The 26,898-nt window shown below is 38.4% G+C and overlaps 1 long non-coding RNA gene and 1 other non-coding gene across 9 annotated transcripts; both read right to left on the bottom strand.

The window, feature by feature from the left end:
• Positions 1 to 26,897, bottom strand: LOC103094710 (uncharacterized). 8 transcript variants are annotated; one of them, XR_008911990.1, is made up of 8 exons: positions 26,783 to 26,897; positions 25,518 to 25,678; positions 24,408 to 24,520; positions 21,294 to 21,400; positions 20,665 to 20,739; positions 3,976 to 4,100; positions 723 to 812; positions 1 to 517 (listed from the first exon to the last, which is right to left on the bottom strand). It is a non-coding gene; the product is annotated as an uncharacterized LOC103094710 (long non-coding RNA). The 8 variants fall into 8 exon arrangements; XR_008911985.1 differs by lacking the exon at positions 3,976 to 4,100 and having other exon boundaries at positions 677 to 812; XR_008911983.1 differs by lacking the exon at positions 3,976 to 4,100 and having other exon boundaries at positions 21,286 to 21,400.
• TRNAS-CGA (transfer RNA serine (anticodon CGA)) lies at positions 25,702 to 25,783 on the bottom strand. Its single transcript has one exon. It is a non-coding gene; the product is annotated as a tRNA-Ser (tRNA).
• Position 26,898: the final 1 nt, after the last annotated feature.

Consider the following 26,898-nt stretch of genomic DNA (forward strand, 5'->3'; position numbering starts at 1 on the left):
TAAATTGGACATTTTTTATTATGTGAAATGGAAAAGTTTTTGCACCAACAAATTTAATCTGGTTAAAATTAGGAGGAGGAACCAGCCAAAATGGTATAAGAAAAAACCTTCCCCAACCATTACTCCATTAAAAAATCTGTAAAACATACCAGATGGAGTTTTGATTGAGAAATTTTGGGGGGTGGCAGAATAACTCATGCATTTTTTTCCAGTATAAGTCAGCATAGGAAGACAGAGACGTCTGTGGACACTGGGGATGGGATTTTCCTGGAAGTATACTTCATGGAACTTTCTAGAACTGGGATTAACCTTGGGCAAGTAGCAGAAATAGATGCCAAGTATTACTTGCACCCTAGAACAGATGAATGCAGGCAGAGAAGGGGTAGTCAACGCAGGTAAGGAACCTAATCTCTTTCACCTCCCCAGACTGAGGAATGAGTGGAGGCAAGGGGAGAAGAATGAAATGTAACATTTCTGGTCTTTTAGGCAGGGAGGGTCACTGTAGCTTGTGTTACATCTGTGGAATAAAAGGAGTATTTACTTCAGAAACTATGATCACAAATAGCAAATTTATTCCTTTAATACTAGGAAGACATAATCCTTCCCCCAGCAAAATCTCATGGTTACCATAGAGCACACAATCTCAGTTTCAAGTCCAAACTGCACCCCCCCACACCTTAAGCTCGAGGTCCAGGCACCTCAGTTCCCCAGGATTTCCATACCGGATTGTCCACTACCCTCTTTGCAATCCTGGTTCCAGTGCTATCATGGCTCAAACTCTGTCTGGTCAGGATCACCTCCAGCACCTGAAACTGAGGACAAAGAGCATCACAAAGCTAAAGTTAAAGAGAGGGAGTAGAGAAGGAAATCTTTCCCCTCTCATCAGTTGAGTTCGTGGCATACATTCTGGGTGAAAGAGAAAGGAGTACAGCTAGTGCAGAAAAGAGAGGGAAGGGCTTAGTCTTGCCACTTTTAAAGATACAGGCAAATAAATACTGAATTAGAGAAAGAAAGAAAGATTCTGGCAGCTAGTCAAAAGAGTTTACCCCTACCCATGTAGTAGGGGACTCATTGGGCTCCTAGTTAGAACAGGGCATGCTCCCAAACCCATATAATATATACAAACAAGGAGGGAAGAGATGGGGAAACTGATGACATTTGAACCTTACTCTCAACCAAACTGGTCAAAGGATGGAAGAATACTCACAAACCCCCAGACAGACATAGAGTTAGTTAATGGATTTTTTTTCTATGTAATGTGGAAGTGTGTTCTACACATCCCATACATTGTTTTTACCCTGTTCCCTAAACTGTGCCATATGTCATTGGGCTATCAGTGGATGAAGCCATTCATGGAAATGACTGTACAAACTGTCTTGTCCCCATACTGTGTATTTGTATCTGTATTGTGTGTAAGTGTAGAGTGATGTTATTTATTCTTGGAAATGGATTGAAGAAAACGATGGTATGGGTAACAAAGGATTCTGAACTTAAGCAAATGGTCATACTGATGAAGCTGCAACTGGACCAAATGGAAATGTATATAAAAGACAAAAGGTATATGAATAATGAATATGAGTTTGAGGCAAAGGAAAAGGATGGTACATCTAAAAATTTGAATAGACTGCAGAAGGAAGAGACCGAAGGGATGGTTACCTTATTCCCATTAAGAGATGTTTCTAGGGATGAGATATTCCAGGTAAAAACCCATAAGAGATTTATACCTGAAGACTTAGAATCCATAAAAACGAGAACACCTGCCTTTGTCAACGAACCTAATAAGGTAATCAAAGAAATGAAAAGAGCTATTGATTTGTTTGATCCAGATTACAATGATTTTGCCCTACTAATGAGAGAACTTTTGACAAAAAGGGAAAGGAATAAGTTCATAGATGAAATAGGCAGGATCCCTTATTAACACCATGGCTGGTACATTATAATGACATTGATATGAACAACAAAGCCCAATATGACATGATGAAAGAATCCAGACAAGCAATATTAGAGGTTATGGGTAGATATACCAAGAGACCAAATGCATAGTCTAAGTTTGAAGGTGTAAAGTAAAAAGCAACTGAAATACTAACTTCATTCCTTGATCATATTACTGAAGCAGTCAAAACATACCTGAACATGGATGTTCTGGAAGAGAGGACAATAGCACATATAAAACAAATCTTTATGAAAAATGCTATCCCTAAAATAAAACTATTCTTTAAAAACAATTACCCTGATTGGGAGGAGATAAAATTGGAGGATATTAAAAGGAAGGCAACACACTTATGCACAGATCCTGAGGATAAATATGAGGAAAGGGATACAGTTATAGAAGATCTTAAAAGGAAATTAAAGGAAGCAGAAGGAAAAGCTAGAGAAAGTGAGATTAAAGAGATTAAGGCAGTGGCAGCATTAAGATCTATGAAACCTAATAACAACTATTACAAGCCTAGATATAGAAGACCTTGTCCCCAACAGTGTTTCTTCTGCAATAGAATTGGGCATTTTGTCAGGGAATGCAGATATAGAAGTCAGTATTCCAGACAACTGAACAGGTATAGAGAATTTAGTAGGCAGAATAATTGGAATAATAACAATAATAACTGGAACAACAACAACAATAATAAAAATAATAGTTGGAATAATTACCCAAGAAAGAATAATAGAAATATATGCCAGAATGCCTGCTGTCAGGGATCTTAAGCACCAGATCTAAACACCATGCAGAACTGGGTTAAGTCTGGAGCAAGGCCTAAATGCAGTCAGGTTGTTAAGGGTGATCAAAGCAAAGGGGCTTGTTCCTTATGAAGGTTTACCCAATGTTCTTCTGTACTTAAATCAAGAGATAATGAATTGAGAGTAAATTAAAGTGATTGTAATAGTAATAAGATTAATGAAGATGATGTGATTGAATCAAAGGAAAATGTAATTAATGTTAATAATTGCAAGGAAAAAGAATATTGTAGTGTAAAATTAGTAGAAAATTCTAATGATTGTGTAATAATGGAAAACAGTGAAGAATATAAACTGGATAATGATAATGTGATTGTAAATGAGAACAATGATACCAAGGTAGAGAGTATAAGGACCAAAGGGAAGAGTGAAAAACTGATGATGGTGTTAAAAATGTTAAATCCCGAGAATATCATGTAGTTCAAGCAGATATAAACTTGGATGGACAGGAAATGACTGAGCTTTGTTCTGAGGTTACTGTGCTTGCACCAGTGTTGGAAACATTTCAACTTCCTAACAGTACAGAACCATATGTATCTGTCACTATAGGTGATCAGATTTATGATCTTTTGGTTGATACTGGAGTCAGTAAATCAGTTTTGAAAAGTCTTCCTAAGAATTGTAGAGCTGTGGGTGCAATGGAAGTAATAGGAGCTACTGGAAAACCAGAGAGAGTAGCAAAATTACAACCTAAAATGATGACTTTAGATCCTTTATATGTGGAGCATGCATTTCTTTGTATGCCAGACTGTCCCATAAATTTTGTAGGCAGGGATTTATTATGTAAATTACAGGCAACAATCCAATACTGATACTGGTGATATATCATTACATTAATCAGAAGAATCTCTGAAAGCTTTTCCATTCTTGGATTCAGTCAGTACAGAGGATGACTTGGATTCAATCTATCCTATATCTGAGGATATCCCCGAGGGTTTATGGTCAAAGTCTACCACAGATGTAGGTCTATTGAAATCAGCTACTCCAGTAAGGGTGAGGACTAAGGAAGGACCAGCTCATTGTGTACCTCAATATCCCTTAACTAAAGAAGCAATAGAGGGTATCAGACCAATCATTGAATCCCTAATCCAGAAGGGATCATAATACCTTGCTTCTCAGAATATAATACACCTATTCTTCCAATCAAAAAGCCAAAGCTAGATCAAAATGGCAAAGTGGTGTATAGATTCATACAGGATTTAAGAGCTGAAAATGATTATGTAATCAAGACACGTCCTGTTGTACCAAGTTCAGCTGTTATAATTTTCTTCCATGCCAAGTCAGACAAGATATTTCACCGTGGTAGATTTATGCTCAGCGTTTTTCTCAATACCAATCCAAGAGGATTCTCAAAAGATCTTTGCTTTTACCTGGAAAAAAAAACCCCAGAGGATGTGGACTCATCTGCCCCAGAGGTATATTGATTCACTAAGTCAATTTACACAAATATTAAATAGAGATCTAAAAACATTCAAGGAAAGTAAATTAGTGCATTTTGTGTTTGATATTCTCCTTGCATCCCCAAATGCTAAAGTGTGTCTAAGAGATAGCAAAATTATTTTAATAGAATTATATAAATGTGAGCATAAAAATCTCCAAGGCAAAATTACAGTGGGTTTTGCATCAAGTGCAATATCTTGTATTTGTGTTGTCAGAGGGTTTCAGAAGTATCATGCAGAAAAGAATAGAAGATATCCAGAAACTGAGTGCTCCTATGACCAAAAAGCAACTCAGAGATGTTCTTGGGACAACTGGTTTCTATAGACAATGGATACCTGGGTATAGTGAATTAACAAAGTGTTTAACAGACTTAACCAGGAATATAGAACCAGAACCTCTGAAACTAAAACCTGAATATCTGCAAGCCTTAAGTAATCTTAAAGAAGCGATTTTTATCTGCTCCTGTTTGGGGTATCCCAGATTCTATAAAACCATTCCAACTATTTGTAAATGAAACTAAAGGTATTGCTTCTGGTGTACTGACACAAACTTTAGGACAAAGTTATCATCCAATTGGATATTATAGTTGTCAGCTTGATCCAATAGCTGCTGGTACAGATCCTTGTCTAAGGGATGTAGCAGCTACAGCTGTGTTAGTCCAGAAGTCAGCAGACTTAGTTTGGGGATATCCATTAACTGTATATTATTCACATTAAATAGAAGCACTAATGAGGAAATTTCATAATCAAGCATATTCAGATCAACAAATATCTAAGTATGAAATTATATTCCTAGGTAATGAGAACATCCAGTTAAAGAGGTGTAGTGTATTAAATCCAGCTATCCCTCTTCCTGAATTGCCAAAGAATGGTGAACCTTTACATGAGTGTGTAGAAGTAGTAGATCTAGTGAATATTGCGAATTTTAGATTTACTCCACCTTGCTTAGTCTTTAGAATTTTAGCAACCAGAAATATAGACACTCCCACTTAAGGATTAAGTGTGTGGGAGGTAGATGTATAACCCACGTGTGCTAGCAAGTGACAAGTCAGAAACAACTGGCTGACCCCCTGGGCCTTCCAAAGCCAAGTTTAAGCCTCCATTGGCACATGCAAGACACAGGAAGTGTGTAAAGAACTGCCTTTATGTTTCAAGTCACTTCCTGTGAGAGAGGCTTGGCTGTGGACTCGGCCATGGAAGAGCTTGAGCGTGAGACCTCAGACTGCTTCCCTTAGATGATAATGTGGTGAGTGATAAGACTGACTCTCCTTTCCTTGGCTTTTCTGGAGGCACCAGCCTCTGGAGAGACCCATCTTTTGGAGTAGACCTTGGAACTCCTGCCTTGTTCAGACCAGGTTGGGAAAGTTCTCCTTCCCTTCTCTCTCTCTCTCTCTCTCTCTCTCTCTCTCTCTCTCTCTCTCTCTCTGTCTTTGTCTCTCTCTCTCTCTCTCTCTCTGTCTCTGTCTCTCTCTCTGTCTGTCTCTGTCTCTCTCCCTGTCTGTCTCTGTCTCTCTCTGTCTCTCTGTCTCTCTCTCTCTCTCTCTGTCTCTGTCTGTCTCTCTGTTTCTCTTTCTCTCCTTAATTTCTTTCTTCTATTGTAAATAAACCACCATAAAATTCCATTCTGACTTGAGTATTTCATTGGGATTTAGAATTTAAATCCCTGGTGACCAACTAAAAATATATTCAGTCCAACCCTAAAATTTACCCCTTACTATATGCCTAGGATGAATTTAAAAGACACTCCAATTGAAAATCCAGTCTTGGAGTTATTCACTGATGGATCTTCATATTTGTGTAATGGAATTAGATGTACAGGTGCTGCAGTGGTCACAGAATCTAAGACACTGTGGTATAGCTCATTACCTAGTAACCTTAGTGATCAAGGGGCAGAATTGATTGCATTGAAGCAAGCATGTCTTCTAGCTGAAGGTAAAAGAGCAAGTATTTATGTAGACATTCATTATGCATTTTCTGTTTGTCATGCTACAGGAAAAATCTGGAATCAATAAGGTTTTATTACAGCATCAGGAAAACCAATTGCTCATGCAGAAATAATAACTGAGTTGTTGGATGCTATCCAAAAACCTAAACAGCTAGTGGTGATCCATTGTAGAAGTCACACTAGTGGCAGAGATTCGGTCTCTAAAGGAAATCATAGCACTGATATAACTGTGAAATTTTCAGCCAGGAATGCTCCAGTGTATGTAATGAATTTGTCAACTATTGAATCTGATAATGTAGAAAAAGCTTATGTAGACTAAGAAATTCAAAAGTGGAAAAAGAAATTTGGATCAAGAAGAGAACATGGAATATGGGTTGCAGACACTGGAAAACCACTGTTACCAAAAGATTTGTATACCTATTTATGTCAAGCCATCCACACAAAAGGTCATTTTGGTACTCAAGCTGTAGTAGGCTCTGTAAAGGGGCAATGGGTAGCACTGGGAATAAGTACTGTAGCAAATAAGATCTATACAAGTTGTTCTGTTTGCCAAAAATTCAACCAAGGTGCATTCAGACAGAAAGGTTTAGGTGGTAGACCTTTAGCATATTGTCCATTTGAGAGTCTGCAAATTGATTACATCAGCATGCCAAAATCTGGAAGATACAAGTTTTGTCTGGTAATTGTGGACAGATTAACTAAGTGTCCTGAAATGTTTCCATCAAATACAAATACAGCTAGTTTTATGGTGAAAGTGTTGATTAAGGAAATTATTCCTAGATTTGGAGTACCACTTACCATAGGCTCTGACAGAGGATCTCATTTCACCCAAGATATCCTGAAAAGAGTCTATGAGAATCTAGGAATAACACCCAAATGTAATGTTCCTTATCTTCCACAAAGTTCAGGTCAAGTGGAGCATGTAAATAGGGATCTCAAGACTATGATGGGGCAAATCTTTGCTGAAACTCATCTAAAATGGCCAGATATTTTTTCCATAGCTTTGTTTTACCTACGTATGAGATCAAGAGCATATTTACATATATCATCCTATGAAATGCTCTTTTGACATGCTCCCTTGCAGGCAAAATCTTGTAAGAGTCTATACATCTCTCTTAGGCAGAGACTGTCAACTTGCTTCATATTTAAGTGCTTTACAACAACGTCTTAGAGAACTACATGATATGGGAGTATTGATCCAACCTGGTCCATTGGATTATTCTCTCCATAATTTCTAACCAGGAGACATCTTATATGTCAAAAATTTTGCTAAAACATCAGCAACACAAGAGAATTGGGTAGGACCTTACACAATTGTTTTAGTTTCTTCATCTTCAGTAAAAGTTTTAGGTAGAGATTCATAGTTCACTAGTTGAATGAGTAAAACAATGTATAGCTAGAGTACTAACAGTGTTACAATTAGCTATAGAAAAATAGTTAGATGCTTAGTTTAGTATAGGAATATAGGTAGACAGGAGAATTTTGCAAATATGGATTTAGTTAGATAAGATTAAAGTAGATAAAATATGGTAAGATACTGATTTACACTACAAAATTGCATTACAACATACCCAACATCATATATCACAAAAACTGTAAATACATATATAAATATATATAATAGTGTATATTATAGTTAGGATTATAAAATTAATTGTATTATAGTATATGTATATGTTGTAAAATGGAGATTTGAACCCTGGACTTCAATTCCCAGAAGTCCTTGGTACTTCCCAGAATTCCCTATAATCTCACCTGAGTCCTCACCTGAGTTCGAGAACACAATTTAGTATTTAAAGGTCTCTCTGCCTCCCAAGCTCTCTTCTTCCTCTTCTAAGCACACGCATCTACTCGGCATGCAAGATGTAGTAAGTGAATTGTGAATGGTCTAATCAACCCTAGGCACGTGCTTTTCTTATTTCTGTATTTCTTTATCCTTGATTTCTAATAATATTTAATAAACCCCTTAAAATATAATATTTTTATCAATAGAGACTAATTTAATTTTTAGTTTGGCTGACCATGTTGGTTGTGATGAAATGCCCCCAATCTTCTTAACTTTCCTAAATCTTTTCTCTACTGTGATTAAGTTCAGTTTTTAATAGCTACTGCCTAGATTTTTTTAAAGCCACGTTCCTCCAAGGATTTTCAGAAAAACCTCTTGATCAACTCTGCTCCTGCTGCCTGCTCTTTCTTCCTGCTATCCCCAATTGCCTCTCCACACCTTCTTGACCAAAATAGCTCAACTGGTCCCGGCTCTGCCCACCCCAGCTCCGGGTCGGGCTCTGGCTCCTGGTCTCTCTCTCACTCACCTAGCCCAGCTTATCCCTGGCCCCAGCAACTCTGGCCTCGGACCCAGATTGCTCATCACCCCAGGCTGCTGGTAGCTGCCCTGTGTCTGTCTTTGGAATCAAACACCAGCTGGTAAAAAATGGGGGTGATTTTTCCTTAGGCTACAATTAGCCTCCACGTGGTGGCAAGGGACCATGGGGGGGACAACGAGGAGAAGTAAGAGACTTTTCCAAACAGGAAGTTATAAGCATGGCTGATTCCAAAGGGTATCTTTTGAGTGCACTGGTATTTTTATTTATCTCACCTGAGATTCAGGAGAGAATTTCAACTCCCTGCAATTCTTTGGCCCAATTTGAGATTCCAAAAACCCACCCTCACTATGGGGGAGCAGCTCAGTGGTTCAGTGGATTGAGAGCCAGGCCTAGAGACAGGAGGTCTTGGGTTCTAATCTGGCCTTGGACAATTCTGGGTGGGTCACTTGACCCCCATTGCCTATCCCTTACCAATCTTATGCCTTCTGACAATAGGCATCTAAATGGATAATTAAAAAAAAAAACAAACCAACTTTAAAGAGACTGGAGTTTATATTTTTAAGGCATTTCAGACTTCAATGTTTTATAAAAATCTCTGTATTTTATTGCATCTTGCTGATTGTTTTGTTTAAGATTTAATTTTGTTGATTTTAAGTTCATGTATTAATATATTCAATACTATTCTGTTACACTGAATCACTTTAATGTACTGGGTTTTAACTACTGTTAAATTCTGTTGCTTTCCCCTTATAACTATACTGAACAAATATTATTGGATAAGCCCATATATAAAAACAGCCTTTTTCTCTTTTGAATTGGTAAGTTGTCACAAAGAGAATAGATGGACTTCATCAGAACTGGTTACAATTATGTAACATCCTTTGGAAAATTTAATGAGCTAAATATCTCAAATTGATTTTAAGGGGTCTTTAGACATGATTTTTAGAATTTTTTTTAACAATCTCTGGTCATTTTACCTGCCCCTTACAGGAAGTAAGGCCCATTTTAGTAACTGAAGTGAAATACAGATTTAATCCCCACCTCCCACATTTATAAAACTGTGAATGGATCTGGGAAGTTAATCCCAGGGCATTGTACCCCTAGAAGACCCCCCAAAGAGGAGCATCTCTCATTTATAACTCTTCAGCTCTCTTTACTCAACATCAACAGTACAGGGGTTTGGGTTTTTCCTAGACTCCTCTGCCACATTTTTTATTGATATCTAGATTTCTTGATGATGTTCTAGACCCAAATAAGTTCTACTTTGTTTAAAAATATGTTTGCCAAGGTTGAAACATTGCTACACCTGAAAAACTTGTGACAAGTATCCAGTTTCTTTTAAAATGCCATGCAGCAACTTATGTAAAATATGATAGTGTTTTTGTTTGCTATTATAATTAATTGGGCTATTGAAAATTTTGGGGATATTGATACCTACATATTTGTACTACTGTCCTCCATTTAAAAAAAACTGTTACCTTGTAAAGTTCATTTGCTTGTACTCACAGTGGATCATGGTCAGATATGAAAAGGAAATGGATCTCATTTTTGGTGAGAAAGCCTTGTATTCTATACTTTCTTAGCTGACACAGTGTGTCAATGATTATAAGCTATTTTTTTGAATTTTAAAACTTTTTTATTATTATATTTTTCTTGCAGGTGCAATATACTATTTCAGTTTTTTATTTTTTCTCTCTTTTTTATATCTGAAGCACATGTCACCAGTATTAAGATTTTCTTTAATTTTTTTTAGTTTAGCAGTAATATAAGTTTAAAAAACGTTTGCTATAATATCAATGCATGCGCCAAAAGCTTGAGACTATAAAAATGATGTCACTAATTGTTTTAAAAAATTATGGGACTTTGCTTAATGATTCTGTTCGATTCCAAGACAAGATATACAAAAGAGCCATTGCACAGGGCCAAAGAAGCACACAGCTAAACCTGAATAGTGCCAAAAAGAGCACACAGGAAATATTAATGTGGACTTGAGGTTGCGACACTTGACATATGTTAAGTCGTAGGCCTTCCTTGTATCCACACTCTTTGTGAAAATACTTACAGACAAGTATCTCAAATTTAGCTCCTACCTGGCTCCTATAATCTAGTCCCTTTTCTGTCTTTCATAATGTGGCAACTTTCTGTAGTCCTAGCTACTGACTGGGTAAATGCTTACTGGTTTATATCATTTTAATTGGGCCCTGATTCAAGGACTTGTTATAGATTTACTTTTGCTTTACTTGGAATTTTTAAACATAAGACTTTGATAGTCTATATTTCATCCAGAAATTATCTTTTTTTATTTGGATTTTTTTATGCTTTTTGATTTCTCTTACCAATTGATTCATATACTTCATAACTCATCCATGCATCCCTAAGTGATCCCTGTATTTTTCAATCACCCTCTTCAGGGGGGAATGTATAATTATAATTATTTTAAATTGCAAAGTTTAAATTCCTTGAGAGAGAAATTTTAGGTTAAGAAAGATGCTACCTCTCCGAATCCAGAAACTGAATTGTTTGGAGAAGACACCATGAAGATGCCTCCACAAGCTGCATGAGAAAGATCAAGAATGAACTTTGGGTGTGGTTGATTGAACATTTAATTTGTATGTATACTCTTATGCCAAAGAGGAATGCCCCCTAACTGGCTTTTTGTCAATGTGCCTAGCAATCATTGGTTTTATTCTCTTTTCCTCTTATCCTCAAACTATTGTAATCTTTAAGTTGATTATGTTTCCATGATCCTTTTGGGGAAACTGGTTTCCCAATACAATCACAGGGGGAATGTAAAATGGAGATTTGAACCCTGGACTTCAATTCCCAGAAGTCCTTGGTACTTCCCAGAATTCCCTATAATCTAACTGAGTCCTCACCTGAGTGTGAGAACACAATTTAGTATTTAAAGGGCTCTCTGCCTTCCAAGTTCTCTTCTTCTGCTTCTAAGTACATGTGTCTCTCTACTCGGCATGCAAGATGTAGTAAGTGAATTGTGAATGGTCTAATCAGCCCTAGGCATGTGCTTTTCTTATTTTTGTATTTCTTTATCCTTGATTTCTAATAATCTTTAATAAACCCCTTAAAATATAATATTTTTATCAGTAGAGGCTAATTTAATTTTTACAATGTGTAATATACATGTAAATATGAAGTATATATGTATAGCATACATTTATTTATTATATGTATATATAAAATTCATGTAAATAGATCACATGTTCAATTTTATCTTTTGTTACATGTAGTTTGCATAAGTGAGTGTAAAGCTTATGCAATGTTGTGTTTATTGTAATTTTAAAAAAATTTCTGTTTGCTATTATGCATTACAATAGTGGTAGAATGTTCTGTATTAGCTGATAAGAATAGTATTTATGATGTTTGCATGAAAGTTGTATTTATCTTTTGGTTTTGATGTTATTTGCTTGTTGTTCTTTTGCATATATTTGATCTGTGATTGAAATTTGTAATTGTTCATTATTTATGTCCCTTTTTTCCGTTCCTTGATTAAATCCCTAGAATAGGATAATATTAACTAGGTTGAGATAGTCGAGTGTAGGTTGTTTGATATTTTGGGTAGATATTTTAGTTTAAGTAATATGTAAGTAAGTCAGTGCACATTGTGAAAAACTGGTTACTGCTACAGAAAGACTTGCAAGCAAGTGCAAGAAGCCATGGAACTTTGAAGATCTGTCAATCAGAAAAATTCCAGAGAATAATGTGGCCAGGAAGAAGGCAGTTTGAATGCTGGCACACAAACTGATTTTACTCACCTTCTTCCTTGAGACTCTGAGGAAGAAAGCTGATAGATATTTATTCTGTAGTTTCTGGCTACTAGTTTCAACTTGAAGACTTGGGCTTAGCTCTGAAGATCTTTTCAAATTATTAACAATATTCCCTTAAAGACAATTCAACTCCACTTTCTTGATATTGAATTCATAATAGATTAGGGAAATCTGGAAGCATTCTGGCATATATTTCCATTATTCCTTCTTGTGTAATTATTCCAGCTATTATTTTTATTATTGTTGTTGTTGTTGTTCCAGTTATTATTGTTAGTGTAGTGTATTAAATCCAGCTACACCTCTTCTTTATTTGCCAAAGAACGGTGAACCATTACATGAGTGTGTAGAAGTAGTAGATCTAGTGGTGTAAAAATGGAGATTTGAACCCTGGACTTCAATCCCCAAAAGTCCTTGCTCTAGTTCCCGGGATGCCCTCTAATCTCACTGAGATTTCCACCTGGGTGAGATCAAAATTTCTATTTAACTGGCTGTAAAAGCCTACTGAGCTCTCTTCCTACTTCTGCTTCCAAGCAGATATGTCTCTCATGATGTAAGTGAAATTAAATGGGCCTTTCAGCCCTCCTAGGCATGTGTTTTCTTACTTGTATTTTCTAAAATTCTTAATCTTTAATAAACCTCATAAAATATAATACTTCTAGCAGAGAAACTAATTTTAACTGCTACAGTGGATATTGTGAATTTTAGATTTACTCCACCTTGCGTAGTCTTTAGAATTTTAGCAACCAGAAATGTATACACCCCCACTTAAGGATTAAGTTTGGGGGAGGATGATTTATGGCCCATGTGTGCTAGCATGTGACAAATCAGAAACAACTGGCTGACCCCCTGAGCAGTCCAAAGCCAAGTGGGTACTCCCAAAAGTTGCCTATCTTAGATTTATCCTGTAGGGGGGCACCAGGAAAATCTCAAGTAAAAGGATAGCAGGTATACAGAAGCTAGGCATCACTAGGACCAAGAAACAACTTAGGATATTCCTAGGGGTTGCTGGTTTCTCAAGACAGTATATTGTAGGGTATATCTATATTTCCAAGTGTTTGACTGACTTGACAAAGAAAGAAGTTAAAGAACCTTTGAAATTGAATAAAGAACATCTACATGCTTTGTCAAAGTTGAAATAAGCCATTTTAACAGCACCAGCATTAGGAATACCTGATTACAAAAAGGAGTTCCATTTGTATGTCCATGAAGCTAAGGGCATCGCTTCTGGAATGTTAGCACAACATTTTTGGGCTGAATTTAAGGGCTTTTGCATTTTACATTTCTATCCTTGATCCGGTTGCACAGGGAATGGTGCATTGCCTGAGAAGCATTGTTGCAACTGCTCTCATGGTGAAGAAAGCATATGATATTATACTGGGATGAAAGTTACATGTATATTCTGCACATCAAATTGAAAAACTACTACAATCACAGAATATGCATTATTTTACAAATGTAGGGATATCTCAGTATGAAATCATTTTGCTAGGGAATGACAACATCACCATTCACAGATGTGAACCATTGAACCCAGCTACTCTAATTCCAGATTTGCCATTAGGTGGAGAACCACTACATGAATGCAACCAAGTTGTGGAAATGACATACAAATCTAAAGAAGATGTTAAAGACACACCACTTAGTGATCCTGATATGGAATTATACACTGATGGATCCTCATATATTTATAGAGGACACAGGGTCACGGGGGCTACTGTAGTTAACAATGTCAAAATGCTTTGGTATGCATCATTACCAAGTCATGTTAGTGCCCAGGGTGCCAAGGTAAAAGCTCTGCTTGAAGCCCTGGAGCCTTGGCAAGAGGCAAAAGAGTGAACATTTATGTAGCTTCATCTTATCTTTCTACAACCATTCACTCATCTGGATTTATTTGAAAGAACAGAGGGTACAGAACATCATCTGGGAAACCAATTTCATATGGCAAATTAATAGATCGTCTTATAAAAGCTGTAGAACTCCAAAAGAGGTGGCTGCAATCCAATGCAAGGCACATACTCATGGAATAGACAGAATATCCCTGGGGAATGAAAGAGAAGATGTTACAGCAAAATATGCTGCAAGATTTAGCCCCTATCGTGTGCTGAATTTCCCTCTGGTGGACAAGCCATGATCTTACTGAAGTTTACCATGGAGATGAAGTTGTCATGGAAAGAGCAACTTGGTGCTAAATTACTCAAAGGCATCTGGGTGGTTCAAGGGGGTAAACCAATTCTTCCTAGAAAATTATGTCACCCAGTGGAATTGTGCGCCAGCTATGGGAGAGGTGGTGGGAAGGGGGTGGAGGGGGAGGAAAAGAAAATGATCTTTGTTTCCAATGAATAATGTTTGGAAATGCCCAAATAAAATAATGTTTAAAGTGAAAAAAAAAAGAAAATTATATCAACATCTATGCACTATGATCCATTCAAAATGACATCATGGGGTGCAAGCTATTTTGGATACAGTACAACATTTCTGGACGGCACCAGGGATAACAACAAATGCCATTAGAACTTGTCAGGCATATGAAATATGTAGGAAATACAATCAAGGACATTTTAAGAACATAGCATTAGGATGTAGACCTCTAAGTTACATGCCTTTTCAATGTCTACAAAGAGATTACATTAATATGCCTAAAGTCAAGGGATACAAGTATGCATTGGTTATTGTGGATAGAGTGACAAGATGGGTTGAAGCATATCCAGCCAAGAAAAACGATACAACCACAGTAGTGAGATCTCTACTGAAATAAATTATTCCTAGGTATGGCATTCCCGATACCATAGACTCGGATAAGAGATTGCATTTTACTTCCCAAATTTTGCAAGAAATATACAAGAACTTGGGTATCAAATGCAGTTTCCACAATATTTACAGACCTCAAAGTTCAGGTCAAGTGGAAAGAATGAACAAAGAGTTAAAAACACTAATAGGAAAACTCTGTTCAGAAACACACTTGAAATGGACAGATGTTATTCCTCTTGCATTGTTTCAAGACCCAGAGGTGACTTGCATGTATCTCCATTTGAAATGTTATATAGTCAACCATTATGGCATGGCAAAACTGCAAAGCCACCATATCTGTCCATTTTAAAAGGGGAATGTGTACTTCATGAATACTTAGTGGAAATACAAAATAGGCTGGAAAAATTAAGAAAGCTAGGATTACTAGTACAAAGAATACCATTATATTTTTCATTGCATAAGATAAAACCAAGAGACAAAGTATATGTCAAGAATTTTAATAGAGAATCTCCTACAGAACCAAGATGGATAGGTCCTTTGAATGCTGTTATGGTAACTCCTACATCTATAAAAGTAGAAGAAAAAGATCCATGGTTTCACGCTTCAAATGTAAAATGACATTATACCTATAACCTCACTAGCAATGAAGATGAATAAAATAGCATCAACAACAATGGCACTAGCAAAATTTAACAACAGTCCCTATAAATGGAAAGCAATGAATGAAAAGACAAGAAGAACACATATGAAAGTATTGCATATAATAATAACATCAAGGAAGGACACGATAGTACAAGCTACAACAGAAACAAGCAGTACAAAAGCGAAAATGAAATAGCCCCATACATACATACACATTAGGATAATAGCTCCAAAGAAAAATGGTCTCTATTTGCAACAACAATGAGAAGGAAACAAAGTTATTTAAATAAGAAGACACGACTCTACAAAATATATTATATCATGTAACACTCTATACCAACACAGAAACCCAAAGGCTAAAAGCAAAATTCTATCTCCAAGAAAACTTCAAAATTCAAAAAAATCTCTTAATATTAACATCTTAAAGAAGCAATCTACACAAAATGAAACCCCCTTGTGATATCAAACATCAAATTATATAAAATAATATCATATTTCAAAATTATAACATACATCTGGAGAAAAATTTATAAAGTACAACATACTATACACACCCACACATGAAGATTATCATACAGAAAAGCATATTTCCACGCATGAAGAATCAACTCATGAACACTGACAGGCACACATGAAGAACTCAAACCGTACTTCCATGCACAAACAAAAATCAGTCTTACATACACAAAAATAAAAAGTTTATATGTATGTATATTCCTGTATGTTCCTTTATGTTAAAGAACATAGAACTTCAATCAAGGTGAGACGACAGACAACATGTGTATACTGCACAGAGGAAAAACCCAAGACATGTATGTTTCTACAATCAACACCAAAGACATGGAAAGGTTTTGAAATCTTGAACTGATGGTCATGAAGTCATGTAAGAATGTGACATGCATGTTAACTTCACATATAGGTACATACACACATATGCAACTACACAAACACAATGTGGAAAGGAATCTTATAGACTGGGTAAGTATACAAAATATTTCATAATTGCAACATACAAGAAATTCATACTGATATACTTGTAAGTTTCTGTGAAAAATTCAAACAAAGAGAATTTTCTTGTCTGCATGAATTTGCATAGAAATCACATACAAAGTTGTATTATAACTGTACATATGTAAAATCTGTATAGATAAAAACTATATACATTTGTAAATACTAATACTAATACTAACAGACTAACAATATTAGGGTAATTTATTGACTTTCTAATTACTAACACATAAGGCAAGATTTAGAAAAGTTGTTCAGAATCCTAGATGATTTAGGGACAGATGTATAGCATTATTAATATAAGTTAAGCTACATAATAATATTAGTAACAGTTGTTCATAGAAACTTTTACTTAGAACAAATTATAGTCATTAGGATATAAGAAAGTTACATTGTCAAAAATATTGTTTAAATTGTTGCATTGTTTACTATTATGTTCAAAAACATATTTCTGTATTGAATTTTATGACCTACACCACTTTCCTATACCCAAAACTTAGAATAGGAATAGTTAGAATAGTTAAGACAGAGTAGGATTTTTTATTTTGGGGGTAGTGGAATATTTTAAAATAGGATAGGTTAAAGATTAGACAGGAATTCTTCAAGATACATAACTACTGTTGATACAGAATACAGGTTGTATTCTGTGCAAAAGTAAAAGGGGGATTTTGTGAAAAACTGATTACCGCTACAGAAAGACTTGCAAGTAAGTGCAAGAAGCCATGGAACTTTGAAGATCTGTCAATCAGAAAAATTCTAAAGAAGAATGTGGCCAGGGAGAAAACAGTTTGAATAAACTGGCACACAATCTGATTTTACTCACCTTCTTCCTTGAGACTCTGAGGAAGAAAGCTGACAAAGAGATTTACTCTGTAGTTTCTGGCTACTAGTTTCATCTTGAAGACTTGGGCTTAGCTCTGAAGATCTTTTCAAATTACTAACAATATTCCCTTAAAGACAATTCAACTCCACTTTCTTGATATTGAATTTATAATAGAGTAGGGAAACCCCAAATTCCCTCTACCTTTATTCCCCACTCCTTATCCTTTCTTCCTTTAAAATAAAACCTTTTCTAGTATTTTGAAGTGAAATTAGTCTACTGAAAACTGCTATCACTTACCATCTCAGAATAGCTGTGAGGATCAAATAGAAGAAAGCAGAAAATGAGTGGGGGGAGGAGAATTGAGAATTCAGTCTCTCCTGGGCCTTCTTTCTTTTTTTTTTAAATATATTTTATTTGATCATTTCCAAGCATTATTCGTTAAAGATCATTTTCTTTTCCTCCCCCCCCACCCCCCATAGCCGACGCGTAAGTCCACTGGGCATTAGATGTTTTCTTGATTTGAACCCATTGCTTTGTTGATAGTATTTGCATTAGAGTGTTCATTTAGAGTCTATCCTCTGTCATGTCCCCTCAACCTCTGTATTCAGGCAGTTGCTTTTTCTCGGTGTTTCCACTCCTATAGTTTATCCTTTGCTTATGAATGGTGTTTTTTTCTCCTGGATCCCTGCAAGTTGTTCAGGGACATTACACCGCCACTAATGGAGAAGTCCATTACGTTCGATTATACCACAGTGTATTAGTCTCTGTGTACAATGTTCTCCTGGTTCTGCTCCTCTCGCTCTGCATCACTTCCTGGAGGTTGTTCCAGTCTCCATGGAACTTCTCCACTTTATTATTCCTTTTAGCACAATAGTACTCCATCACCAACATATACCACAGTTTGTTCAGCCATTCCCCAATTGATGGGCATCCCCTCGTTTTCCAGTTTTGGGCCACCACAAAGAGCGCAGCTACTGGGCCTTATTTCTTAGAGTCATTGTTCCAGCTTTTCTCTTTACCTTAAATACCCTAGTAATTGAGCCATACAATATATGCCAAAATAGTGTTTTCAACATGATTTAGGCTTTGTGCAAGGGGAGGACTATAGCAAAAGAAGGTATGAAGTACAAGAGTTTGACTGACAGCTTTCAAGCCTCAGAATTCTCCATGAGAATTCTGGGGAAAAGTTCCAAGCCGTTGAAGACACAGTTCTTCAACTGTTTGTCTGGAACTTATGGTGAAGCCTGAAGGGTGTGTGTGCCTGGTCTCTACCTAGACAAGATCATCTTGGAAGCTGACTACCTCTGAATAAAAAACAAGGCTGAGAGGAAGATTTCCCATACACTCTGGTGGACAGAGTATGTTGGAGGAGCCTTTCTCTCTGTTCCCTGGGATGTCTGAAGACTCAATAGCTGGATTCCTGTTACCTACCTGCCAAGGACTCTGTGAGATTCTGGGTTCCCTGTTGGATTTGCCCCTTAGTCATTTGTAGTTTAGTTATTTAGACAGGGTAGCTTAGGAAAATAATTATAGTGGGTAAATATCTTTGACTTATAGTCAGGTGCAAACCTCTCCCTCATTCCTTTCCCATCCTTCCTTTCATTGTTCATAAATTCAATTTATTTATATGTGATTTTACCCTTTGTATACAACCTTCCTTCCCCCCCTTCCAAAATATATTTCAAGAAATCATCAATGAAAACTTCCCTGTTCTATTTAAACTATTTTTAGTGAAAATAGTAAGAGGATCCACTGATCATCAAAAAAAAAAAAGAAAAAGAAAGAAAGAAAGAAAGAAAGAAAGAAAGAAAGAAAGAAAGAAAGAAAGAAAGAAAGAAAGAAAGAAAGAAAGAAAGAAAGGAAGAAAGAAAGGAAGAAAGAAAAAGAAAAACCTCAAAGAAAAAAAGTTCAATAAATATCACAGCAAAAATCTAGAGCTTTCACATTAAAGAAAAAACCCTGCAGGTATATTGAAAGGTCAAGTATCAAGGAACCACAGAGAGGATCACCAAAGACTTGGTACCTTCTACCACCAAAAAACAACAACGACAAAAAAAACAAGGAAATTTGAACTATAACATTCAAAAGGCAGAAGATATGAGTTCATAGCCAAGAAAGTTACTCTATAAAGTTGTATGTAATATTAAAAGAGGGAAATAGAGGACTTTCTAGCATTTCAGATGAATGTCCTAAAACTGAGTGGGAAAACTGAAATACAAAGACAAGAATCAAGAGAAAAGGAGAAAGCTAAATTTATATGAGCAACTGAAATGGGCCACATGATGATATAGGGAAGAAAGATGTGCCCCTTCAGGACCTTGAGGCCTTCAACAGGTATTAATGGAGTAAAGTAAATCAGAGGTCGTGAGGTGGATTAATCATGTTCTTAGGGTTGTGTGGCAAGTGAAATCTGAAATGATTGAGGAAACAAGGGTTCAAGCTTCTGAGCATATTGATTCATTAAAATTAAGAACAGGCCTCCTCAGCTTTGACAGTGGACCCTGAATAAAGGGAGAGACAGATTTTGATGCTTTAAAAAACAATTTTAAAAAGACTAATTAATTAAAGGAAAACAATAAAGTACAAACTGGAATACAAAATTAGCTAACGATATCTAATTGGAGGAAAGATTAGAGTTTTCAAATTGGGAGGGAAAGAGCCAACAGGTGCAATTCTCTGAAATCAGAAAAAGAGTTATCCTACTCCCCGCCAAGTGTCTGCATTTAATCCAGTAAACATGGAGACGATAACTGATTGACCAACGTGGGCCCGGTTTTCAGTTAATACATATGAGTTGCTTGAAATGTATAATTGTGAAAAAGCTCCTCACATCAATCTTTGAATCTAACTGGGTTCTGTTTCACACAGCAAATAAAGATAATCAAGCTTCCCAGCAATGCAGGGCTAAATTCATACAATGCAGTAAAGTTTTCTCCCAATTCTCATAAGTGAATGACGTTTTCTTACAAGGCAGAAATTGGACTAGACCCATAATTGAATAGAAGGGGAACTGAGCTAGATCCAGAACCGAGTCACAAGATGAAGCCCATGTGGTTCACTCAATTTCCACAATTCCTTCAGTTTTAAGAAGGGAAAGAAAAGGGAGAGTAAAAAGGAGATACACATAGTATAGAAACAAGCAAGAAAGGAGTAGAAGTTGCTAGTTCTTGTAAATGAGATACATGAGAAGATACATGAAGGAAGTGAAAGAGAGAAAACTTACCTGAAATAAATAAAACTCACACAGTTTGGTGCAGAAATACATCATACTCAATAAGGACATTGGCGAGCTTGAGGACTGGTGAAGAAAGAAGGGACAAACAGAACAAATTTACTTATCCTAAAGGGAGAATTAAAAGTAGAAAAAGAACAAAGAACAAAAAGCTGGAGATTAAAGGCTTCCCCATCAATTGGCTTAGGACTGAACAAATTGTACTATGTTGTTTTAATGAAGAATTTATTATACCATAAGAAGAAAAGAGATAGCTTGAGAAAATCCTAGAAGTGTGAACTTATTCAGAGTAAAATGAGCAGAACCAGGAGAACAATTTACATGACAGCATTATTTATTTGACATGGCATAAAAAATAACTGACCAAAGGCAGTGACCAACCTAGAATAGCTATGATGAATCAGGCTACCTGTGAATGTCTTGTGCAATTCTCTTTGTGTTTTTCTGCGTACTCAATTGTTTGTGTGTGTAAGTTCAGAATAAACCGAACGTTTTAAAAGCATATATTAGGGATATTGAGACAAAAGTCTCAGTGGAAGCACTGTATGGCTTTCCTTTCCTAATCAATGGCCTTACCCCTCCCTCTCATGGTTGGACATGAACTACACCTACCTACTTACTGTTTTAGAGGTCCAGAGGATAGAAAGAGAGCAAACACAATCATCTTGGCTTCAAGAGGAGGAAAATAAAGCTTAACAGCTAGCTCCAACTTCAGCCCAAAAGGACACTGAAATAAATGATAATATGATGATCAAATTAATTGTCAAGTCCTTCAAGAAAATAACATTTGGGGGGGGCAGCTGGGTAGCTCAGTGGATTGAGAGCCAGGCCTAGAGATGGGAAGTCCTAGGTTCAAATCTGGCCTCAGACACTTCCTAGCTGTGTGGCCCTGGGCAAGTCACTTGATCCCCATTGCCTAGCCCTTACCACGCTTCTGCCTTGGAGCCAATACACAATATTGACTCCAAGACGGAAGGTAAGGGGTTAAAAAAGAAAATAACATTTTGCTGAGAAGTCATGATCTTTGTCAGATTCACAAATTAGCAACTTGACAAAGTTACTCCATACCTAGGAATAGAGTCACTGGTCAAATTGCTTTGCATTCAAAACAGGCCCAGAAACACAGTCCACTCTAACTACTTACAGCCTATTAATAGATGAATTATTTAGATTTTTTGACAGGCAAATCAAAGGTAATGATCTCTCATTTCAGTGGATGTCAAGTGGTAGAGAGGATCTTCTAATCATGAAGATTGCTTGACTCAGTGACCCCAAAAGACATTCCAAGTGAAGAACATTCTAATAACTGTACTCCAATAATCAGTTCAAATGATGGAAAAGATTTAAAGTCAAAGGCAATAAATAATTTCTCAAATATATAGAGAAGTGAGTCAAATTTGTAAAGAATGCAAAGCATTCCCCAATCAAAAAATGGTCAAAAGATATGAACAGGCAGTTCTCAAAGGAAGAAATTAAAACTATCCAGAGTCCTATGGAAAAATGCTCCAAATCATTATGATCAGAGAAATGCAAATTAAAACAATTATGAGAAACTACTTCACAACTACCAGCATGATCAGCATGATCAAAAAGGAAAGTAATGTTGAAAGGGAAGTGGGAAAATGGAGACACTGATAAAACCATTCTGGAGAGCAATATGGAACCAGGCTATTCATACCCAACATTACTACTATTGGGTCTGTATCCCAAAGAGATCAGAGATAAGGGGGAAAGTCCTACCCTGTACCAAAATAGTGGCTCTTTTTGTAGTGGCAAAAAATTGGAAGCTATAAAGGGTAAATTTAGGGTTGAGACTGAATATAAATTTAGCTGGTCGCCAGGGATTTAATATCTATATCCAAATAAAAATACTCAAGTCAGTTTGGGAATTTTATGGTGGTTTAATTAATATAGAGGGAAGGAATTAAGAAGAGAAAGGGAAAAGGGTATAAAATTTCTCTGACCTAGCCTGAGCCAAGGGGAGTTCAGAGACCTCCCAGCCACAAGACCTCCTCCGAGATGAGGGGCCTCCTAGGAAGATGGCATTTTTAGGAAAGGTAAAGGAAAAAAAGGAATCAGCCCAAACTCTGAGAGAGCTCAGGGAAGACGCCTCACCTGACCCACAATATTGAGTTTCTCCCAGTCACCACACTAAGAAAGCTCACCATCAAACCCAGACAAGAGCTGAAGACACGCCAAGATGCCAAGATGCCAAGACGCCAAGATGCCCAGCATGCTGCCACCAGCCATGTCTCCTCCTTGAAAGAGGAAGTGATGCAAATATATAGACTTTTTTTATATCACTTCCTGCATCTCACATGTACCAATGGTAGCTTAAGCTTGACTTAGGACAGCCCAGGGGGTCTGTCAGTTGTTTATTATTTGTCCCTTGCTAGCACATGTCTGCCATAGGCCATCCTCCTCAATACTTAATTCTTAAGTAGGGGTGTATACATTCCCGATTGCTAGACTAAGCAGGGTGGAGTAAATCTAAAATTCACAAAGCTGAGAGGTTGCCCATCACTTGGGGAATGGATGAATAAGCTGTGGCATATGGTTGTAGTGGAATATTATTGGGCTAAAAAAAACAATGAACAAAATAGTTCAGAAGAGCCTGGAAAGATTCATATGAACTGATGTAAAGTGAAGGAAGCAGTAAGAGGAGAACAATGTACACAGTAAAAGAAATATTGCACCATGAACTATGAAGGACTAAACCATTATCATCAAATCAAGTCTCCATGATAGCCATAAGGGACTCATGATGAAAATACCATCCACAGCCAAAGAAGGAACTGTTGGAGTATTAATAGAGATCAGAGCATGCCATCTTCCACTATATTTTTTTCATGAGATTTCCATCATCTGTGTGATATTTGTCTTATAAGATGAAAGTACTGGGGCAGGGTGAGGAGTAAGGAGGGAGAAAATCCAAATTTTAAGACATCAAAAAACAATTGCTAAAAATGTGTTTCTCCGTGGGAATGAAAAACTATTTTAAAAATATTTGAGAAGGAATAAATAAACTCAAAGGCGATCACTTTCCTATTTAGCACTCCAGCTAGAGTCCTAGGTCTTTATACAAAGGGAGACAGGATATTGTGACAGAGAGCCAGCCTGGACCCTCTACAATTTCCAGTTTAAGAAAGCAAGATGATAGTTCTGATGAAGATTTTTGGATCAACTACACAATGAACATAGCCCAGGGATAGGGGCACAGGAGTCAGGAGGAGATATTAGCGATCAAGCTAACTTATGATACACCAGGGGAAAGAGATTAAATGGTTACAATATAGAGCCCAGTGATACTAATGTTCATGCACATTAGGTATACTTTGTATGTAATTCCATATGTTTGTTGAGGCATGTTATTTACAGCATGTTGCTACGGTGTTATTTTTTGCTTATGTTCATTTGCTCCTGTACTAGTATCTTGCATGCATTTTGGCTTAACTGTAGTTTTACTGAATGTTTATTTTCATGTTTCTTTTCCCTCCTATTTTGTATAGCCACCAGTGCCACTTTGGCTTTAAGTTGGTTTGCTCATTACATATTTGTGTGTGTGTTCGATAGCTATGCAGTATTTGGTGACACTATATGCCGCGTTTTGCATGGTGCCATGTCTATTGAAGTTACCATTGGGGTATATTTGTTGTAATATCTTGAGATGATGACTTGGGATGTTGCTGTAATCATCCTGGGCCGGATGGGCTGATATTTTATTTGAAGCTAACCTATATCATTCCAAAGGCCTTGTACCCCAAAGACGGATTCGTAGAAGGGACTGCAAAATTTCAAACCCTGGGGAAGAATGCCACCATTTGGTCAGACGACTTCTGAAATTCAACTGGAATTTGAAAAAATAGAAGACACGTCTTAAGTTCTGAGTCGTTGATTTTACAGTAGCAATAGTAGCGTTAGTGGGAGCCAAGAATGTGAATGGAGAAATCAAACAATCCCAGATAAAGCGATCCCCTTCTGCACTTATCGGGGCTACAGTCTTGAGGGGACTCCCTTCAGCCTTCTACACCTAGGGAGCCCCCTGCTCTGGACCCTGCATGTGACAGAACCAGCTTTAGTCCTGGGGAACAGGCAGATACTGGTTTAATGAACCGCCCCGCCCACCTCCACCCCGACCCCCGCGCCCTAGGGTCTAACTAGTATTAAAACTTATAAAGTGCATCGGTGTGGAACAAACAGGTGATTCATGCACATACAAAAATATGATAAGACTCAAAACAGCCCCAGCAGAGCAGGATCCAAAGAACATTCATATTAAAACTACAGTTACAATTCCTTTTTAATAGCCCCGTTGCCTCCGTAAATTATTTATAGCGAAGATTGGGATGGAGGTAGAGGTCACTCGGAATGCAACAACGACAAATATCCTTAAAGATGGGGAGGGATCTAGTTATTTAACTAAGGAGATTGGAACTCATAACCTTCTGATTCCAAGGTAACAAATTCCCCTCGGTACCAGGTTAATATTCGCATCGAAAGTCCTCTCCCTAACCCCTATCTGACTCCACTCTTATATGCGAGTCTTTAAATACAAAGACATTATATTTGCTTTCTAGCTGGCCCCTTTCCCCCTCACATTCCACTTAAAAAACGCCTGGAGATCCAGCTGTTGGTGCGTCCTGCTGGTGAGTCACCCTCTCCCTCTCCGTTCACTCCCAGAAGCAGATGCCATCGCTGGATTACAGCAGAGCTCCTCTTTAAGAGTCTCTCTGGCCAGCTTTCCTAAAAATGTCTTAACCTCGTATACAATCTACCCTCAGCCTAGGCACACTCCTGCTACTCCTCTAAAAGAAACTCAGGAATGTTAACAAAAGCGGCCAGACCTAGAACAGAATCGACCAGAAGGACCGTCTCCAACCGGCAACCAACGCGACTACGCAAAACGCTCCCTAGGCCTGTACACCCCGAAAATCCAGGGGCTTAACCTTCTTTTCCCAACCGAAATCTGTCCAGAAGGAATCCAGTTGGAGCCTCCCAAAGGGAACTGTGGAAAAAAAACGAAGCGGCCGTCACGAACAGGATTCGAACCTGTGCGGGGAAACCCCATTGGATTTCGAGTCCAACGCCTTAACCACTCGGCCACCGTGACTCCCGGCCTGAAGCTTTGCCGCGCGCTTATAGGAATGGTCGCCTGCAGCGCGGAAAGGGCTGAGCTCCAGGAGGAAATTTCTTCCTCTGGTCTTGGTTCAGGGGCAACCCCCTCTTCCCCCCATCCCCTTCCCCCTCTACTTGTACTGTGGCTAGTTCCCCCTCCGGAGTTGGAGACAGAGGGAGGGCGCGGGAGCCACTCAGGAAGGGGCGGGGTCCGGGAGCTGCCTGAAGGGGGGGCGGGGTCCGAGGGACCTGGTGTCCGAGGGGACGGAGAGAAGAGCTTGTGGAGGCCTGGGGGCTTCTCACGGGGAGTGGGGAGCAAGGGTTTCCAGGGACTAGAACCTCCGAGGGGGGCTTCTGCCATAAGACAGGACGGCTTTCTTCTCCCGGAAGAGCTTAGACACCCGTCCCCCCTCTCCCCCGTGACCCTCGGCGATCTACCCTGCCCCTCAATGACCTCCCTCCGTCCCCCCCCTCCCCCTTTTCCTCTGTCCTCGGTCCTTGCCCTTCTCCCCTTTCTCCGTCCCTCAGTAACCCCTCGGTCATCATGCCTCCGTCATTCCTCCTGTCCTCCATTTACACCCCACCCCATATTTCCCCGACTCTCCACTGACCCCAGGTCTGTGACTGAACCCCAATCGGTACTTTCGCCAATCGCCCCTCAGTCACTCTCCCTCGCTCTTCACTGACCTTCCATCACTCTCCCACTCCCTTCACTTACTCCCCCAGTCACCTCTCCCCATTTTCCCCACTACCCCCTGTCACTCCCCCGCCCTTCGCAGATCCCCTCGTCACTCCTCCAGTCATTCACTGACAGCCCCAGTCCGTCACTCCCTCCATCACTCCCTACTCCCTTCACTCTCCCCATCATTCCCCGCTATCACTCACTGACCCCACCGTCTCTCCCCGGTCCCCCATTACTCCCCCGCCCTTCCCTGACCCCCTCCTCCGTCACTCGCCCCTTCCCTCCCGTGGGCCCGCACCACTCGGGCCTGACCCGGCAGGGGGCGCTGCGTTGGGCCCAGGCGGCTGCGGGCGGCGGGCGGAGGAGGAGGAGGCGAGGCGAGGGAGCGGGGCGGGCGGTGGCGGCGGCGACGGTGGCGGCGGCGGCGG

The sequence above is a fragment of the Monodelphis domestica genome, chromosome 5 (genome assembly GCF_027887165.1).
Source record: "Monodelphis domestica isolate mMonDom1 chromosome 5, mMonDom1.pri, whole genome shotgun sequence".
Taxonomy (NCBI): domain Eukaryota; kingdom Metazoa; phylum Chordata; class Mammalia; order Didelphimorphia; family Didelphidae; genus Monodelphis; species Monodelphis domestica.